Below are 16,309 nucleotides of genomic sequence, written 5' to 3'. Positions count from 1 at the left end.
ATCATAGGTACTGCCCAATACAGTAATGCAGTAGGTTTCTTTTTTTGAAATGTCAAGAAATCGTTAATGGTCACAGAGGAGTCTAAACGAGAGGCGTAAAGAAAATTGTTTTATTACAAAGTAAACTACACACACAGTATACTTCAGGTCCCAGCTGGGACTACACCTGCTCAGCTCTCAACTGGGCGGATTTTATGTTAGAGCCCATTTACTCCAACAATGTGTCCCCTGCTTCGGATTCCAGCATCCGCAGTTATTTGCTTTTTACTCAAGGATTTGTCAATGACTCAAGAACATTGAGGCTTCCTTGAACTCCTTTTACCCATCTGACTGCCCCGTCCCCTTGTCATCAAGTTGCATTCAACCTACATTTTTCTAATTTCAGATGCCTCCTTTTCTAATTGCTGCTCAGGTGTTAACCTTGACCCAGGCATTCTTACACTAATAGTTCCCTGCAAAGTCCTTAGTGTTCTTAATTTCTTCCTCTTTTGAACACGAATCTCAGGAATTTGTACACTGAAGAATTTGGCAACAGTGTTCAAATTGATATTATTGATTCAGACAAAAAGTAGCTCCTCTGCATGATCTTTCTGAAACTTCCAGAATAATGATCCTACCACTTCCCATTATCGTGTCAAGCTGTCCCTTAAATAAGCCTCGTGTTTTAGCCTCAAAGGTCCTTGCTAGTGATTCATTCCAACTGCCGACCACCCTCCTGTGAGGGTGAAATACTTCCCGATGTCTGCCTAAACTTGGCCTTCACAATCCTGACCCATGTTCTAATGCAGCACAACTGAACCACAACCTAGTCATCCTTCATAGCTTTCCTCCTCACCAATATCAGTTCATTTCTTCATATTTTACTGATCAGGATGCTGTTGAAGAAAATATTGGTTAACATTCCAAAATGGTTGATTACTATTTGCTATTAGCCTTCAATTATTATGTAATCAAGATTGATAAAACCTATCTTAGAATTGCCTGCGTTGGCTTTGATCATTTATTTTCTCTGGCAAAATTTTATTTGCCGTAAGACATAGGAGCAGAATTAGACCATTCAGCACATTGAGTCTGCTCCATCATGGCTGATATGTTTCTCATCCCCATTCTCCTGCCTTCTCCACATAACCCCAGATCCCCTTATTAATCAAGAACCTATCTATCTCTGTCCTTAGGCACTCAGTGATTTGACCTCCACAGCCTTCTGCGGGAAAGAGTTCCACAGATTCACCATCCTCTTACTGAAGAAATCTCACCTCATCTCAGTTTCAAAGGGTCAGTCCCTTCAGTCTGAGGCTGTGTCCTCGGGTTCCTACTAGTAGAAACATCTTCCCGAGGTCCACTCTATGCAAGCCTCTCAGTATCCCGCTCCTCATATGCCAAGCTCTTCATTCCAGGGATCGTTCTTGTGAACCTCCTCTGGACTCTTTCCAAGGCCAGCCTTCCTTAGTTACGGGGCCAAATGACTCCTTTCAAATTATTTTGTGACGAGCTGCATACAGCCTGTACTGACGATTTACAAAGATTTCCAAACTATAAAACTATAAAAGATTTCAGTAGCATGTCAAAAACCTGCTCATGAGACCACCACACGTACATTCTTCATCCATTTTTATGTGTAAAATAAGCATTGGGATGTACTCTTGAGTTTTGTAAGCAGGCAAAAACTAAGCAACATTTCCAATTTTTGGCATTGTTCAATATTTGTCCTGATGGTTATTGGACTGAACTGTGCATCTTAGCACCACCACAAAATAATATACTGTATTATATTATTTTCAAACTTAAATCCAATGCTGGTAGTGGAATCAACCTCAGACCAAATCCTTTGGCCCAAAGCCAAATCAATGACTGTACATGACACCGCTGGCAAGCTGCCAAGCAACAGACTGCCAGCTGCAAAGTTTACTGAGCCTAAAGCAGTTACAGCACTTGCTTATTCATCTTTGGTTTCATTCAATAAGTTAAGTGGAAATTATTTTAATGCATGTCACATTTTGGAAACCAATTTGCCAACAAATTCCACAATAATCCTTCAAGTAACCAGGTGACCACAAAGTTTAAAAATGTTCCCTGACAAATTGGTTGTTTTATAAATCTGTGTAATTTTACACTGGAGTACCATCTTATTCCTCAGTAAGAATTTAGCTTTTCATTCTTTGATAATATTTGATTGAAAAACAAAGTATTTTACGTTAAAAACTAAATGGTCTAATTTACACACATCAACCATAAACAAATTGAATGGCAGAATAGGCTTGTATCACAAAGCATAAAGACAGTGGCAAATTTATCTAGCATACAAAAAGAACAAGCTGGAAGATAGTTTTTAAACTTGTCATTTAACTTTGTGAAATGTACAGCAGATGGCATGGTACAAGTCGACCCAGTATATAAGACAAACCCATTTTTTCAGCATCAAAATGCATGTTGAGGCCTATACTCAGCATTTAACTCAAACTCCCATTTCTCAGCCAACAGATGCATTTTTAGCATTATACTTGCCTGAGGAATAGGGCTCCAATTTTAAGTTCAGAAATGTATGTTTAAGGCTACACTCACCTTACAAATCAGGAGATGGGATCAATAGGTGATAGGAGACAAGTTGCCAAGATGATGTGTAGGAGTTTAAGAAATATTGACACGGAACAGGCCGTGAATGATGAACAGAAATGGGCTCTCCAGCAAAAGGATTAATGTAAGAAGTTTGTTTCAGAGTTAAAACAATTGCCAACTCATCAAATAACTGTGATGCAGCGAGGGAATTCGATGTTATTGAAAAATAGATGCGGGAATGGAAGAGGGAGGAATCTGTCCTGGAGAAGATGCCCAAAGTCCTGGAGAAGATGGCCAAGAGTAAATGCGCCATGAGAACAGGGGCCAACCACTGGCCTGATGTTGAGCAGCATGTATCGAAGGGGTCCTCGAAAAACGTCTGAATTGTTACATTGTCACCAGAAACGCAATTCATATATACGCACTTGAAATGCGTAAATAAAACCCCGAGTGCAGTAACGAGTTCAGAGCAACAGCATTGCAGTGATAATGAAAGACTAGTGACAATAAAGATTATTATGTTGAGTCAGGGGAATTTTATCGCAGCAACAATCAGACGATCTGGACAAATTAATTTGATGATCTTTAAACATTGCAATTTTGTTCAAACTATCTTTGGAGAATTATTTCAAAATAAAACATGACAAACTCAATTAATTTGAATTACCACTGTTCTTTCACATTTCAAAATGACCACCTACATCAGCGCTGGTGGTTCGCATTTTATTGGCGGCATATAAATTGACCACTATTTTTGGAAGGATTGTTTGAAGCTTCAAAAGTCAACTAATACGCTGCGATCTATGGGATTTGATCCTTCAATGTGGCCAAATCGAAAACTCGATCAGATAAATGCAGACAATCTCAGCCAATTATTGTCTATTAAACATCACTGACCAAAATGAATGAAGATTAATTCTAGTTTTAGATTATTTGGACTGGTGCATAAAATGATGAAACGGCTTAACGGATGCAAAATAAAAAGTGCAGAATGTGAAAGCTAGGAAGCACCACCTTAGGTAGAGCATTTCCTCTTCGCTCCAAAACAAGCAAGTCAGCTCTTTCCTTTCCTTTTTTATCCCTATGAGTGTAAATAGTGGGATAAGAAAAGTTACTTGCTCTGCTGTTATTCGCTCCTTCGTATGTACAAAACAAGCAGCATCAGTTCCTCTTCATTTCTTCCTGCTGGGAAAGAGTTCTAATTTGTATGGGCCAATTGAGCATCATGCCCCAGTAAACAACTACTTCCCTTCCTCTTAGAAGATAATGCAAACCTGCCCAAACTAAAAGTCATCATTGGTAACGAGTTGCTTCACATTTGAGAAATCAAAGTCAATGAAACAACCGATACCCATGCTGCTCATGGATCCTTTCCTTGCGCATTCATAGTTCACCAGGGGGTAGCCGACATGAAGACGATAAGAGATGCTGAGAAGCTATTACTGTATGTCATGGCATCCACACGAGAGATGATCTGAGTCACTGTGAGTGCTCTGAATACAAGGAATCGATTGAGCTGCATCGCCTGTTCCTTTGCTGAAAATTCTATGTAATTCTGCAGCATAAAAGCAAATCTTGGACACAAAGCAGATTTTGCCAAAACATACTGTCAAAGCATGGCTTACACAGAAAGAATAAACAATATCAAGTTGCACTGGCCATTATCTTCAAAAGCCTACTGTGTCTAAAATCAACTTGTAAATACATCAAGAGCACAATGACAGGAATATTTATTACCCCGCGTATCACATATATATAAAAAATTGAATTTTATTCTTCAAAAAGGCTACAGTCCATTGAGAGGGTTGTAAATTTCTCATTTGAGCTGCTGGCCATTAAAATTGCTCAGTTGAACAATGACATGCACTGAGTACCTGTGTGGAAAAAAACTTGAAAGCAAAGATTAATCAACATGAAGCATTCATGCGTATGTACATTCTGAACCCTTTATTAGTTGCAGCAGCTAAAAGGGATTTGCCTCCAAACTCTCAACTTGACAGGTGGTTGTTTCAGTCCTTATAAGACTACTTACGGTGGAGATTTATAATCACTGAGAGCAACATTCCAATTGCAATTTCATTTTGATATGACATCTGAAAGTTTTAGCGATAATGCTGTGCCTCCCTAATTCAGCATTCATGCAAAGCAAGTGGCTTGACAGGACATTTCTGCTTTGTCTCGCAATATTACATAATTAATTGCTGTGAAACAATATGTATTGTATTGGTGTTATAATTCTGGCAAATGAAAAAACTGGAAATAATACACAATTAGACATATTACTGACTGGAATGCTACCATCAGCTCAAAACATGCATGGGTATCACTTCCATCGTAAAGTGCTATTAAGTGGCCGGCGCTACTGGCAGTTACAAATAGTTATTGAACAAGGATACATTTAAATTAAGTACCCTGAAATACTGTTCTTAGTGAGGGCAAAGTTGTTAATTTTTTTTTCAATGAGAATATTTTCAAGCTGCGATGTCAGATGCGTAACTCATTAGGGCGTTATTACATTAAATAATAGGACAGAAACAGTCTTGACTGTGTTTATGTTCACAAGAGAAAATTTCCACCCTCCTTCACCTAACCCTATCAGCATAACTTTCTAGAATTAATGATTTTCCTGACTACTTAATGTATGTGGGAAACCTGAAATATATTTAAAACAAAGAATGACTTCACAAATGAAAAGACTTCAAATTTAATTAAGACAATTGCTTGTGAAATATCACCCTAACCACTTAAAATAATATTCCTTTTTTACTTCTCATAACACCCTTCCCAGAAAAAATGCCCACACATATTCTTATTGCTTTAAAAAAATAAAATAACTATTGGGCCTTCCGCTTGATTTCAACGAAAAAAAATCTTCCAGTACATATCAGCAAAGGAAACAGCCAAAAAATACTTAAAGGAACTTGAAAGGAAAGCAGAGGTATATTAATTTGGACATACACCAGTCACACCAGCCAAGCTTCATCTTTCTTCCTTATCAAAATAATCAGATCATAAATACTTGGTGCATGTCAAGTGAAACCTTCCTGGATTTATCAGGCAAAGAAACTGATCAAGTAACGAATTTTATTCCTCAGCTCTTAATCCCTTTTGATGAGTATTACAATCTCTGGGTTCACTACTTCTGTACAAAGTTGTACACATTTCATTTCATTTTGGTTTTTAGAAGCACAAATCCACAAGCAGTATCTCTACAACTACTACGACTAGATTTGTAATATTAACCACCATTGGTACCTATTGTGAATTACAACTCTTCTCATATACTGATGCTGAATGGTTTGATTATAATCCAAATCAATATTTGGACTTTGTGGAAACTTTACCATTAAGACTGTAAGTTACCTACAAACCGAAACTGAAACCTCAATGCTCAGCAAAAAAGAAAACCTTGACTTGAATCTACTGATAGCATTTCCATTGCAGCAATGTGTCTCACAGTGGCAGCAGCTTTCCATTCGTGGAGCTCAGCAAACGCTGATTTCCTTTTTTTCAATGTAGGTGAAGCTGAAGTTGTTACTTAACTTTAGTGGCACAGAGGAGTCCCGGGAAGGAAAGTTAAAACGAACGGTTTATTGCCAAAGAGAAGTACAGGCAGTAACAGTCCCAGTCCCAGCTGGGACCACTCTGCAGCTTGGCTCCTACCTGGGCCGGCTTTCAATGTCCAGAGTTAACTGTCCCGCTGATGGGCCTACACCCCTCAGCGGGGGAGCTCGTACACCATGACGCTCATGGGGAGATTAATCGGGTGGTCCCCATGGATCTGTTGGGGGTTATGACATTAACCATTTCGCAAATTTGCTTACTTGTGGCCTGACCTTTCCAGCAATAGTGCTCCACTAGTTTAACATTTTACACACACTCGCAAATAATAAAAGTCAGAAATCACAAGAGTTGTATGAATTCAAACTTTACATGAAAACTTCTCATATTTGACATATTGAAGAGGACCTATCAGTTGATAATAGAAATTGTCAGGTGATCTTCAGCCCCCAAATTCTGAGGCTACACACACTGTACAGCAATGCCCGAGGTGTGGGAGAGGGGGTGAGGTTAACGTCAAGAAAAGGACAAGATCAATACCACACTTAATTTGTGGCACTGATTTATGATAAGCAGGAAGAGACTGATTTTGGTGGGTTGTGTACTGAGACAATGACTCGTCCTTTGTCTCTCAAAACATTTTCTGGGGATAATCAAAAATGTGGATAACTGCAGTGTGAAGAATGTGCTATACTCTTGTCATTTGGTCCTGAAGTGAACAATTTTTCTTTGACCATTTCAGAGGCAATACTGTTTGAAAAGAATACGAGGAGGGCGTCACGGTGGTACAGAGGTTAGCACTGCTGCCTCACAGCACCGAGGACCCGGGTTCGACCCCGATCACAGTCCACGAGTAGTTTGCACATTTTCCCCCCATTTTTGCATGGGTCCCACCCCCACAACCCAAAGATATGCAGGGTAGGTGGATTGGCCACGCTAAATTGTCCTTTAATTGGAAAAGAAATGTAAAAATATATTAAAAGGAATAAGAGGAATAATAAACTAAAACAGAACAATAGAAAGAAAGCTGATAGTGTATTAAGCAGGCAGGTTTGATGATGGCATAACAGCATCCATGAATAATTGTATACCAATTCTGTTTAACTATATACGGGTCGAGGCCACTGATTTGGGTTTCACTTGAACATATACAAAAAGACACTTATTGAAACTGTGGTGCAGTTGAGTTAGGAGATAATGTTTCACGCTGTTGATAAGTGCAAGACTGAATAAAGATTGGCTCCAGTACTATCTTTCAGCAACCGGCTTTCTAGAATATAAAAGTAAAAGTGGCAATCCTCCAACAATACAACTGAAAAAGGGCTGTTCAGATCACAGAAGATAAATAAGTTTGATTCCCAGGAATATTAACCTTAGTTATTAATGAAACGGACAAAGCTATTTTGAAAGAGAAGCTATTTAATATACTCAAATCTGAGAATTCTGTATCTGTGTTGGATACTAATAAACAGCAAATTCACAGGGTCCTACATAAAGATTTCAAAGAAGCAGTGGTGGCAGATGTTTTCTATGACATAAGCAAATTATATCTTAAAATTGCTAATGCTCTGGCAAATGGAAACCAGAGTGAATAAGGAAGTAACTGCAAAGGTAATGGGGACAAAGCTCTGCTGCTTTACACTCCTCAAGCTGCTGCTTTACACTCCTGAAGCAGATTTTATTATACTCTCGACTTTATTAGATTCTTATAAAACATAGGACTACCAAAACAAAGTAAACTGGATCAAATAAAAGTCACTGTAGTGCTGCACAGAAACCTAGTTTCACCCCATGGGTTACTACCCTGCATTCCTACACTCAAGTTTCTACTTAACCTAATGCATACTCAAACATTCATAAAACATGTCCTACACATGCACACTTTACAAGTACTACTGCACAGTTTGGTGATCCGGTTGTGATCGAGATCATCCAATTACAAGGTTAATACTACTGAGCATGAAATTGACTTGAAGACCTTAAAAGCTTTCATGAAAATAATTTGGGGGGATTATGATGAACATTGTAATTGAAAGGTCACTGTCAACAGTAGCCTACATTCTTTTATTCGTGAATATCAATTGTAACTATCAATTGAAATAAATTTATTATATAACCTACCATAATATTTTTAAAAATCCATTACGTATGTAAACTGAAAAAAAAGTCTTTGAACACTTTGGACATACAGCACAGATTTCAAAATCATAGGTCAATTGTGTTCTGCAAGATACAAGATGAACCTTAATCAAGGCCAGTGTGAATAATGTTTACAGTCAGCTATAAAAGCCAGCACAATTCCCAGTAACCAAGGTAACTATCTTAACTAAACAACTGGAAATGAACAGAAGGCCGGCTAGCGAAAACCAACTGCACACTTTAAAGTAGGTCTAAATTTTCTCACTTGACAAAATAATTTATATTTCAATGAGATGAGCTATGACCTGCCCGAATTAAGATCTGTAATTCGACAATGACTGACTATTGCTTAGCAACTGGAAACAACTTTCTATTTTACTCTCATGATTGGTCAAGCAGCTGTATGCATAACAGTTCTTAAAAAAATCTGGGATCCAGGTAGCACAAGACAAACAGTAATCTGTCTCATGTTCAATGCCTCTGGTTTTCTTACTCTGGGACTCAATTATTAAAACAAAGTGTCAAAATAACCTGCTATTTAAGTTATTTAGGGTTGTTTAAGACCCACAATTTTGTATCCAAAATTGTCTAGTCTTTTTCTAGTCTTTTTACTAGAAAATATTTTATTGAGGCATTTATAATTTTAACATTTTAACATTCTAAACAACAGAGCGGTCCAACACACGCAAAACCCCCACAATAACATACCAAACTCCTAACTCCCCGCCCTAACTCCTAGCTACCCATATATTAGATTCGCTGCCCTTATTCTTCACTTCCATGCCTCCCCTTCACCCACCCCCCCTCCTCCCCGTCCTGCTGATGGTCAGTTTTCCTGAAAGAAGTCGATGAACGGCTGCCACCTCCGAGCGAACGCCTGTAATGAACCCCTTAAGGCGAACTTAATCTTCTCTAGCCTAAGAAACCCTGCCATGTCACTGACCCACACCACCGATTTTGGAGGCTCCGAGTCCCTCCATCCCAGAAAAATCCGTCTCCGGGCCACCAGGGAGGCAAAGGCCAATCCATGTTAGTCTTGAATACTGTTTGCGTCCAGTTCTCAAATTATTTCCAAGCCATTTTACTGAACCAAATGGCTCATGATATTTGTTGGCAAATATTGTTGCAAATTAGAAAATGTGTTCCAGTCAAGACCATTCAAATGAAGAATTGATGAAATAATTAAACTTTTGAGATCTCCACGCACAGACCTTTTTCTACCTTTCCAAGGATTGCTTTTGCTGTTAAATGGATAACACATTTAAATGAATTGCAAAAGATTGCATTATTCATTTAAGTGTTGATACATCAAGCCCTTTTGCCAATCAGTATGATAAGTGTTATACAAGTGTTTTTCTAGGTTGGAAAATCTTCTGTTAACCAATTCAGTGATGTTTGAGAGTTTCTTCTTTACCTGAACAGGTGCTATGGCTCAGGCATGTTTGGTAATCATTGTGACAAGTGCTTTTCTTTAGGTGCAAAAACCATCTAATCAGGCATTAATGCTCAAGCTTTGTGATGCTTAAAACTTATCCATGCTTTAGTGGCATAGTAACCCTTTGGAGACAAGCTGTCAGAAGCTCTGTCCTATTTTAGAAAGATTTGTAGTGCTTTATTGTAATGTGTATATTGTAATTAAGTAAATTACTTTCCGTTTTCAACAACTGCGTCTATTTTTACCTGTAACCGCAAAGCAGTTTGCATTCCTCTATTAGCTTCAATCCAAACTTGTGTTTTTCAAAATGTTCATATTTTGCAGTCAGATGTTTGTTTCTTTTTTAAGTGAAAGTGACAATTTAGTAATAAAGAATATGAGTTCCCTCTGGTCATTACTGCTTAATACATTCACATGAATTTGATTTGCATGTTCATGTAACATCCTTTAATCCATGTTAAAATAGTGCACCAAGTGAATTTTTTTCTTTCTAATCAATGCACCACCAGAGGAATCTAAATCCTATAAACAGTGAATATTTTGCCTTGCATTTTTTTGTAACTGATTCTGCACAGTCTCCAGAATTTGCTTTACACTAAATGGTTATCAGTTGTCACTGCTCCTAATCTCGTTTTGCATGACTAGGCATCCATTTTCCTCATGCTACTGTGAAGCATCTTTATACTGTATAAATGCAAGTTGCTACTGCAGTACTGATATAGCTGCCTCTTTTGTTCACAGTTACTGCGTACAGACAGCCTCTTGTTCTGTAGTAAGGGCAAGTATTAAAAGTATTGAGACAGTATAAAGGCGATTGCCAGATATACTTATTGTCACATTATGCCATTCTAAAGATCCACATCATTTGTTTGAAGTGCTGTGCTTGGGCTCTGCGGATACTAGAAATAATGTATTTTGGGATATAGTACAGAAAATTATGATAATTTTTTCATTGAAAAGCAATTTTCAGCTAATATTCATTTTGCCAAGTATAATTGGATAGACTGGGACTTATTTCCTGGAACGTAGGAGGCTTAGGGGTGATCTTTTAGAGGTCTATAAAATAATGAAGGGGTAGATAAGCTAGATAGTCAACATCCTTTCTCAAAGGTAGGGGAGTCTAAAACTAGAGGGTATAGGTCTAAAGTGAGAGGGGAGAGATACAATAGGGTCCAGAAGGGCAATTTTTTCATACAGAAGGTGGTGAGTGTCTGGAATGAGCTGCCAGAGGCAGTAGTAGAGACGGGTACAATTTTTCCTTTTAAAAAGCATTGTTATATTGGTAAGATGGGTATAGAGGGATATGGGCCAAATGCGGGCCATTGGGACTAGCTTAGTGGTAAAAACTAGGCGGCATGGACAAGTTGGGCCGAAGGGCCTGTTTCCATGCTGTAAACCTCTATCACTCTATAATTATGCTTTTCCAATGCCAAACCCTTTCAAATTTCATGAAACCCATTCACACTCCAATGAACTTACCCTGATAAAATGCCACCATAAAATTTCTTTTAGAGGTGCCGAAGTCAGGAGTCAGCCAGAGCATTGCTCCAAAACATCATTAACTACTGCACAGCGAATAGATTCAGCTTGGCAGAAGGTCAAAATGGCACAGTACTGTAGTAGCCTTCTAATGGCACATTTGTGATGAGCAAATACCCTCTTTATCCAATCCATTCTAATAAGTAAACACTGTAGATGCTAAAGGGAATGAATTGGTTGCTGAGCAAATGCTCCCTGTAAACAATAACTCACACATATACCACACTTTGGCACCTGCTAAAGTTTACTAATGCTCCAAGTACTGATAAACTAAATCAAGAAATCCCAGTTATTTTACTCTTCAATTAGTATGAAATGAAGATCAAATCTGAAAACATAAAATACTGTCTGCGAAGGGGTGGGGAAAGGGAGAAAGTTGATCCGGTTCAAGATAGGGTTAATATTTAACCAAATTATTATAGTTTCCTGCGAATGAAGAAAATAGGAGAATTCTAAATGGCAAGTCTAGTGTTTTAGATATTATCAAATCACATAAGTTAACTTGTAACTAATAACTAAAACTTTTAAAGATAACCAAGAAATATTTTGGCAAATAATCATGATGAGGGAATAACAGGAATACTGATAATGGAGATAGAATTCTATACTGTCTTGTAAAGTAATTAATTCTTTACATGTCGCCTAATGGTTTGTTGGGTTGATATATATTGCATTGCGTAAAAGTGAACCACACCAAAGAAAGCTGCAGATGCGACCCCGGTATATCCTCAGTAATGGAGGGGCATGTCATCCCGTGCTCATGATCCCACTCTGCCAACCACTGGTGAGTTTGAGATGGGACCAAGGCTATGGAAATAGTTCCACTCAACTGTAATATTGTATGGTCAGATGGCCCAATCATACTTATAAACCAATCACCCATGATAATACTGTATCTACAAGAGCAGGTCAGAGGCTGGGTATTGTAATACTCCAAATCCCCAGAGTACAAGTCAGGAGTGTGATGGAACACCCTTCACATGACTGCAACTCCAACAACACTCAAGAAACAATCATTCAGGGCAAAGCAGCCAGTTTGATTGGAACCCAATCTTCAATCTTTAAAAAAATAATTTCCAAGGGGCAATTTAGGGCGGCCAACCCACCGACCCTGCACATCTTTGGGTCGTGGGGGTGAGACCCACGCAGACACTGTGAGAATGTGCAAACTCCACACGGACGGTGACCCGGGGCCGGGATCGAACCTGGGTCCTCGGTGCCGTGAGGCACCATTGCCCCACCGTGTAACCCTCCCAATCTTCCATCTTAAACATGAACTCCCTCCATGACACACGACAGCAGTGCGTACCATCTACAAGGTGCATGCAGAAACTTGCTACGGCTTCTTCAACAGCATCTTCCAAACCTGCGACCACAACCATCAACAGTTGCTGCAGGCACATGGAAACCCACCGCCTCACGTTCTCTTTCAAATCACAAACATTCTCACTCGGAGATACATATTGCCATCCCTTCATTGTCACTGGGTCAAAAGCCTGGAATTCCCTCCCTAACAGCACTGTGGGTGAACCTACACCACATGGACTGCAGCAGTTCAAGAAGGTGGCTCACCACCACCCTCTCAAAGGAGGGCAGTTAGAGCTCGGCATAAAATACTGACCTCACCAATGATGACTACATCCCGCGAATGAATAATAGGAAAAAAGCACCAAAAAAACCTCAAATTGCCCATGAACACTTAGTTACCAGGTTTTTCCAGCTATACATGAGCAAATTAACGATCCTGCTTGGTATCTAACAAACTCTTTGCACCCCAATCAAGCTGTTTGAGAAGTAATTTATATTTTTAACCTGAAGATGAATAATGGCAACATTGAACTCCACTTCATTTTTCTGAGTAAAAGGAATTAGTAGCACACAACAAATGAAATTCATTGTCAAGCAGTGCCATACTGTATGTATAACTGCCCTGCAATCTATAACAACAATGCTGTATATGACACCCTTGGTCCCTGTTTGACAACTATTGATCAAACAGTAAAACAATGTGATCAGAGTATATGCTGTGACTGGCAAATTTTCATTACTCTAGAATGCACATGTAAAATCTATTTTAATATTTGCTCTCAATGTCTGCCAGATCGGAGGTAAAAGGGGAAAGAACAATATTTTGTAAAGAAATTCAGACTTCTTATGCCAATTATATGTCGGGATGTGCATTTAAAATCTCAGCGCTAATCCTTTCCAAAACCAAGGAATCAACTTGATACAAAGCAAATAAATTCTAACCGCATTGATCCCAAAGCTCTTATCTTTGTAAATGAAATGGTCTCTTTAAATTATGTGGACTTTGCACTGAAGAAATATTGAAGACTACAAAAACTGATAGCCTCTAGTGAGTGAAACGTAAAGAGATAAGAGCTGTAGAGATAATATTGGAAGGGTATATCAGCAGCAATATCAGTTGGTAGATGGAAAACTATTGTGAAATTGATCTAGCTCTTTTTGGAAAACAATTGCAGGGACAAGTAGAAGACTCTGCATATTAAGTCTCCTGAAATCTGAATAGAATCCACTGATGTTCTAAGATTCAAGAGCACTGCTTAATCCTCTGCATTTTTAGTAAAGTACAGACAGCACCATTTCACGGAAACATTGCTTAAAAAAAATGTATCAATCTGGCTAACCTGTGGTGCCAGGGGTGGAGGTGGAATGATGAAGGAAAACACACATCTTAGACAACTGCTTTGTCGTCGTCCCCCATTATACCTACCTCAAATGTAACTGAAATGATAGCATTCCACAGAAGTTGACCTCTACTAGAAGAACCTTGATCTATATTCTTTGATGATGCAATTCTAAATCAAATAATGCTGGACCGGATAGATCTGCCCCTGTACATTTTTGTTGGTATACTGGATTCTGATTTCAACCTCCGGGCAGAGCATTTAGTCAGCTCACTTTTATTGAACTACTACTAAGCAAACTTATATTTTCTGGCACTCTCTTAGGCTTAATTTTTAACTAATTCCATTCCCTAAATTCCTCCCACAACAAAGTACCAGCGGAGACGGCCGACACATGATTTACATTTTTACTCTTTCACTTGTGGGTGATTCTCCTTCTCGGAGGCCCATGCTAAATTCAGATGGTCAGGCCATTTGGAGAGACACAAAGTTTCAACATTCTTATCTACAAGTTACACACACATACATGTGTTATTCAATTGTTTGAGTGACTAGAGAGCAGAAAATAAATATAATCTGGGGCCAAAAATATACTGAATTTTAAAAAAACTCTCAAGAATAGAATGACAACATTTACATCAAGCTCATTATTGCAAACATTTAGGAGTAGCTGTCATAGTAAATATTCCCCTCAACAACAATGCCTTACAAACAATATTGAAATTGGTTCTGAAGAGTGTCCAGGTACTCAATTTGAGATCCTGCATTAAAACAATAAAGTTTCTCATTATTAATTACGATACTAAATTTATTTTTTGCCTCCCTGTCAAATTATTATAGGGATTTTAATTAGCCAAACAGCATCATTCAGAACTAATCAAAAAATTCAACAGAACTACAGTAAAGGTCTAGAGAACTATTTAAAAATTACTCTTTGTTGTCAACTTGTACAAAGTCACACTTCTTTTAAAACATTACATTGCGTTTTTTTTAAAGTTATGTGTATCTAATTGCCCAACCTTTAAAGTTACCATCCGGTTTAAGGGAAGCACACAACATACTTAATATTGGTGGGGTATTGTAAACTTTAACATTTACAGTTTAGAAACTCCAAATTAAATCTCGTCAATACAATTCCCAGTAAAGGGAAGATCAAAATAGAGACCGCACACATCATGTGCCTATCTTTGAAGATAGCCGTACATAAGGGGGCTATTCCAATGGCAAAATATTACTGTCACTAGGATCCCCGGTATTCTTCTACATTCCACATTGTTGGAAAAGGAATAGTATACCACCTCATAATCATGCCCATTCATCAATGTATTGTGAATTGAACTAAAATAAACCTAGAATCAAGAGTAACTTCACAGTCTGGTCTTAAAAAAGTGGCTACAGACAGAAAGAAATTAAACAATAAGGTTTGAGACACCCATACCACATCAATTGTTCTATTTTTCCCGTTGGTGAGGCAATGGTCACATCATTTGCAACTACCGAAGCTTCTAGAAAAACGGCAGTCAATGCATGCATCGCTGCTTGAAAATCTGAAGCAGCACAAACAATATTCTCAGTAAACCTCAGTGGACATTGTTTTAAAGACTTGCATGATGTTTGTCACCAGAGTTAGTTACTTCAAATCTCATATAATTTGACTCCGAAGACAGACTTGATATAAAATACAATACACACAAAAGGCAGAATCCAATGCCTGAATAGAGAAATGTTTAAAAATGCATGTAGAACTGTAAATCTTCATTTTGAAAGCAAAAAGCATCTATTTGTAAAATTCAATTTAACTAAATTAATGATCTTGTTAATTAAATATCACAAGCACATCTCTATAGTTAACCTGAATGTGACTGTTTCTTCTCAAACATACCCTCAAAAATGCCTAAACATATACCAGACATATATTTAACTGGCTTAAAGACTAGCTGGACCACAATTAATGTAAAAGAAAGTCGAGCCTCTATCTACCATTCTTTAAAGCTATTACCCAAACTATGCTTCCATATCCATTAATAAGGAACAGGTTTAATATAGCATTGATTCTATACATTATTCCTATCTGCACTTGTACAAGAGGTCTTGAAGAATAAAGACATCTGCTTCAGATTGTATCTTAGTGATCAAACAAATGGTCATGAGAATGCTGGTTGAACAGCACCACCTAATGTAAAGATAATGAAGTACAACAACCACAGGATGGCATTCATCACATTTCAGAAACAAAATTATCCCCAGAGTTGAATCAAGTTATCATTTTGGCTTTACGTTCACACAGAAGATAGAAGAGTGGGTTAATGCCACAATTACCCTCATACAAATCTAGATAATTTACTTCACTTCTTTGGAGTGAAGATAATAAACATGAGTATTCTTGCAGGAGAAAATTGTAATTGGTCCCCTGCATGATCTATCCAGGAAA

General features: G+C 38.1%; 1 protein-coding gene across 2 annotated transcripts in view; it reads right to left on the bottom strand.

The window, feature by feature from the left end:
• taf3 (TAF3 RNA polymerase II, TATA box binding protein (TBP)-associated facto) overlaps nucleotides 1-16,309 on the bottom strand; it is a 233,654-nt gene that overhangs the window by 176,025 nt on the left and 41,320 nt on the right. The window lies entirely within an intron of this gene.

This window comes from Scyliorhinus torazame, chromosome 13 (genome assembly GCF_047496885.1).
Source record: "Scyliorhinus torazame isolate Kashiwa2021f chromosome 13, sScyTor2.1, whole genome shotgun sequence".
Taxonomy (NCBI): Eukaryota; Metazoa; Chordata; class Chondrichthyes; order Carcharhiniformes; family Scyliorhinidae; genus Scyliorhinus; species Scyliorhinus torazame.
Note: the sequence above shows the minus strand (reverse complement) of the source record. Positions and strands in the feature narration are given on the sequence as shown.